Source organism: Cataglyphis hispanica, chromosome 6 (assembly GCF_021464435.1).
Source record: "Cataglyphis hispanica isolate Lineage 1 chromosome 6, ULB_Chis1_1.0, whole genome shotgun sequence".
Classification (NCBI taxonomy): domain Eukaryota; kingdom Metazoa; phylum Arthropoda; class Insecta; order Hymenoptera; family Formicidae; genus Cataglyphis; species Cataglyphis hispanica.
Genome location: NC_065959.1, coordinates 5,732,004 through 5,738,003, shown reverse-complemented (window position 1 = coordinate 5,738,003; position 6,000 = coordinate 5,732,004).

Sequence of the window (6,000 nt, the reverse complement as noted above, 5' to 3'; positions counted from 1 at the left end):
GATCTTTGATGATAACAAACTATGGCCAGAGTATATATCGGTAATGTAATTAAAGATTAAATACTAGCCACTAAGATTGTAATACAAGTTCTTTTTATTAATGAAATAGTAATACAAAACGTAACTATATTTATCGTATAACGAAAGTGATAAATTTCATTTAAACAGATTTCTAAGAGACTAAACTGTATATAATTGAATAAGATTATAAGATTCTCTTTAAAACACAAGCGCAGATATATAGCTAAATTAATTAAAAAAATTAATACAATTAGTACAATTGTAGATACACATGTCTAAATCATTAAATTAGTCGATATAGCTACTCTAAATAAAAGTAGAATGAACGTAGGAAAGACAAAAGCCTAGTTGACAGCGGCACAAGCTTCATAAATCTTGCTAGTAATCTTATCGAGACAAATATGCGAAGAAAATAAAAAATAAAAATGACCACTAAATAGGATGAAATGATCCGCTGGAGTGCATCCTAAATAAAGCGCAATATAATATATACAATAATAGTTGGAAAGAGATGGAAAGTTGCACAGGTGCATCCTGAGAGAGTAATACGATATCGTGCAATCTTCTGACCCCAAGTGAAAATCCACCGTCTTGAATCTGAAGGGCACCGGCTTGGCGATGATTCATTCAGAAGAAATGATCTATACATACCAGCGCTCTGCCAGCGACAAGTGTATACTTGAGCGTGCACCGGCTGCCCCGACCACGTGCCATCGTGCGATCGCAACGTGTGTATGCACAGGGTGTCCTGTGTATTTCTAAAAAATCTTTTAATCTTTAGGATTTACACACAGAAAAGTCCGATTTAAATACATTACTAACGAAAATTTATATATATTTTTAGTATATATAAATATATATCAATTAATATTTATATAATGATATATATAATATATTATAAAATGTATATAATATTTTTATAATATATTAATTAAGAATTATAAAATATTATACAAAAGAAGGATATATTTTTTGAATTATATTTTATATACAATAAATTACATGCACATGCGCGCCAAAAGAATAAATGCATAGTACGAAGCAGAATTATTTTATTATATAAAACTGCAATTAAAATAGATATCAAAATATTGAGATATTCGAGACACACCGTAAGTTAGAATATCAAGACGGATGGTCTGACAAGAACGAACTTCTTGGTATGCAGTGTCAGGAAAGTACGAATGATTTACACTCGCTGCTCTTGCACTGGTATCCTAAACCTAGCACAACTGGCTTTTATTCTGAAGAAATCTATAGTGATTACGAAGAAGTCGCTATAACAGGTGCAACGCATCTACGATGCTGATGGCATGTGATGGAGTCCGTTACAGTATCCTTATCGGTCCACCTGGTCTTGCCTGCGTGAGAAAAATTAATGTGACAAGAAGCGATGTAATTAATATCTTCCGGTCTTGGGTAAAAAGCAAAATAATATGTATTATAAAATTTTTATATTCCTCTTAATATGTTCCAATTTTTATTCTGTCATTATATTTGTTATTTAAACTGTGTAAAAATATTTAAATTTAATTTTTTTTTAGTCTATTTAGTTATATAAATAAATTTATTGCATTCAATATTTTCTTTAATATAAGATTACAATATATATATTGTAATATACATTTTTTTAAAAATATGCCTAATAATGTAGGTAGAAGAATATACTTTATATATATTTAATATACACATATATAAATAGATAGATATTTTTTTCAAAAAAATCATAAAAATGTATAAAAGCAAGCTGACCTTTACTACGACATCAATAAATACATTGCACGACACAACAATCGAATTGCGATGTATCTCGAAGACCCGTCTACCAACTGAGCATGATTCAAAGCATATTATTAAGAAACAATACCCGCATACTTGAAGGATGACTACTTTTTTTTTCTTCCGCCAAGCAACTATTACAGCAGCGGTAAATCTGACTTACGGACTTACGAAGTGACCGCAGGATAAATACACGGGGGATATTCCAAGAGAATATCCTGCTCGACGTGTAACGTAATCGTTGCATAAAGCTTTAAAATATCTCGGACTTTGCATTCCCGTGTGTTTATCCTCGCAAGACGAAAGACGTCAAAATTTCATGCAACTCGAGAAACTCGATGACGTATATGTAAATTACAAGAAAACTTATTGTGTGAAATTAATGATCAATTTTTATCTTCTTTGTTGCAGATCGAGCTTTTCCGTTGAGAAATTTCCTCTTAGGATAAGGTGAGTCAATCGAATATTTTGATATTATACTTTAACATTTGTGTCTAGAGCGCAGATGTAATACGCACGCAAAAAATACGATTCATTGTTAGCCTTTTTTTTTTTCCAAAAACACAGTAATTTATAATATATAATTTTGAAAAACAATTATATTTGTTCCAACTTCACTCATTTATGTTCTCACGGATACTTATCAAAATTGAATATGCGTAGGTATTTAAACTTATTCTCCCTGCGAGATGTATTACCTTGCGATAGACGCTACGTGTAACTGATCCCAGTCGAGTGTACAATAATTCTCCTTTTAATATTGTGCCTTATCTCCGATATTAAATTTCTGCGACACATTGATACATCCTGTTTCAACAAAGTTGCTCTTACATCCGTTACCGAATTACTAACTGATGACATTCTTGCGATGAGAAACTGTTACGCGATAAGGATAACGTGCTCGAAATACTTGTTGAAGTCCGAGAAATATATGACGTAGCATTTGTGACGTTTGATTAGCGTGGGCGGCAGTCGTCACCAATATGAAACTTTGCTCCTACATTTACACCCACGGAGAAATCGATTAATCGTATTTTATCTGAATTCCATTGCGTGAAAATCGAATCGGGATCGAATTAACAGCGACACTCTCTACGAGGACTCTTTGTGGTGTAATATATCTATCACGCAACATCCGTCAGAAGTACCGCACTGACGTCAAATATTGCGGAAAGGTCATTTACGTGATAGCATCGCGCAACGTAATCAGTCGCAATCTGCTTTATTATTTAATAGCATTTTAATGAGTCATGCGTTATTTAGGAGAAAAATAATATCTTCTCGCCTAACGCGAGTGATGTTGATTTAACAGTGTGTTTGACGCGTACTGTGATATTAATTAGGAGCGTGCCAAATGACAGGCATGAGAGACAGAAACACTCGATATAAAAAAAAAATCCGCAAAGCGCACAAAACGTGCTACGCATATGTATTATTATGACATCCGTGACATAGGAGTCAAGCTTCGACGATTAGGCAGTCGCGTATTGTTCATTTAATTTTTCTCGCGAGTTGTTTGCCTTGATGCCGATGATTTCTTCGTCGAAGCATTGCGCGAAACAACAGTATAGCGCAGATGCAAATGCGATATTCATTAGCACATACGGTAATCGATGGCCTTTCATCGTCTTACAGCGTCCCATAGATAGAAAAATACACACTTATCATGACAGGTTGTTGTACTATAAATTTATACATTATGCAATATAATATATTCGGTAATATTTGTAATATATAATTAATCCAAGAGAAACTTTCCATCTTAAAAATAAAGTTTCAATTTTTTAAATATTTAAAAAATTAAAGAGAAATAGGCGAAGGAACCGGCACAGTATTCAGGTACAAATTTTGTTTATTAAATCTTATAAAATTCACGAACGTTTCGGTCCCTTTCTTGAACCACCCTCGGCGCAAAAGACACAAAAATAAATAAACAAACACAATCTATAAAACGATTAAATAATATAATTGTCTACAATAACGCAATAAATTTTAAATATTTGTTTGTATTAGATGATGATATTTTATTACTTATTTGAAAGAGTAATTAAGAAAATTTTACATATGTATATAATAGCACTAAGATAGACAATCTTTTTTGTTGTAATGAACATTGAATTTCCTTCAAAATATCTGATTCCTCGATTGACCATTTGTTTCTTCAGAGAATCTTTATGAATAATTTCGCTAATAAACGGATGTTATACGTCCGGAAGCGGCCAGACGCCAGTCACACAAAATTGACTTCTAAGATCATTTTCCCAGAAAAAAGTTTAGAAATAAGGATATCGTCTAGACGAAGGCATCGACAGTATCATTTGTATTGACCCACAACAATGAGTTAATATCATGTATCTTTCGCGTATAATTGAGTATAAATTATTGATTCCATCACAATGATATCATCACAATCATTTACTTATATATATTACTTGAGATTAAATGTGTCTGTTGAATAACAAAAATGCATAATAATTTGTTTATAATAATCAATTGGGAATAAATGATGACAGAAAAATTTATATATTTGCATTGCGCACACTCCGCTTCACTTAACATGTGAGAAAACCATGTTACTTACAATATATTTTTGTATATTTCATATTATCCATATTTAAATATTCAAATAATATCTAAGTAACATTTATACAAATTTGAATAATTAATTAACAAAAATTTGAGTAATATAAATTTGAATATAATAGATATCTGATTCTTCATGCGCTCTAGCAGCAATTAGTTTATATTTATAATAATTTATTACTCAATAAAAATTTACTTTAAATTTATTAATAAACAAGTGTTTATACGACCAAACTGGCAATTTATTGTTTGATTATTATATCACGACGTTTCGACCATATGGTTTTGGTCCTTATCAAGTGAAACTAAAATAACAATACAATAAATAATGATAGTCATGTTACAATGAAATAAATAGAATTAAGCAACTTACGTTATAATTAAAAAGTAGAAAGAGAAAAATCGAAATGTCAAACTGACATTGTGTCAACCACTATGTTTGGAATACTGAGATCAACTAAACGACCTTTATTAATTTATCGTATATGTTGTTTAAATTCTCTGTATCTTTTTGGGAATTAATAGTGTTGTCAAATTTTTTAATAAAAAACATTTCAGCTATTTCTCTCTTTCTTACATGTTTTTCGTTATGTAGAATAAATTTAAATTTATTAATAAAAACTCTACTAAAATTAAAAAATAAGCCTTTGATATCATTATTCAGTTATGTGAAAGCCATGAAAAAACGAAATTACATATATTATATATTTTCATTAGCTCATTTTTATGCTCTATTTTTGCAATTAAAATTATTATCATTATAACATTCAAGAATCTTTTTCCTCTTTTTTGCATGAATTCTTACTATACGTACTTTATAACTATCAACTTATGTTATTTAATATATTGAATAGAAAGATTTTTGTTTTTTTTTATTTGGAACACTAGAAATTACTATCGCACAATATCAATTAAAATTCGCTATTAAAATTGACAATTTATAGAGATAAATCAAATTTCTTGTGTATATCTATATTTAGATTACACCATAATTGGAAAGAAAAAGAAATTTTTATTTTAAAGAAAGATGTAACAATACCAAAAATCATATTTGTCTGCGGCGTACAAAAGGATACTACAAGGATGGACAGTAGTTCATTGTCCACTGGATAGAAAGTTTTTGAAAGTCTAACGTACCAATATTCAGTTAGTTTTCCGTGCTTTTTCCGCGTTTCAAAGAGAGCTTAATGAGAAACTCAATTCATGATATTATGCATAACCATATATTATTTAGTTATTCATTGCTTTATAACATGCAAAGTGATGTTATCTCTCTCAGTGTTCACTAAAAATAGAGATAAAAATATTATATTTATTTTAACTTACAAAATTTTCTCAGATTGATGATAAAACGGTTTAATACATTGTCATATTATCAGTAAATATTAATTTATATAAAAAATTTCTTCCTTAGGCATTGATAAATAAACTCAACTACACATATACATATATCTTCTGAACCATATGTGTAGAAGAAATGTTTTGCAATGTAGACAAAAATTTTATCGTTAATAATCGATTCTTTTTTATCGACAAAGTATTGATTTATTAATTATAATTAATTTTTTACATTATATTTTTTATTTGATGCACCGGACTTTTTCACACTTATTGATA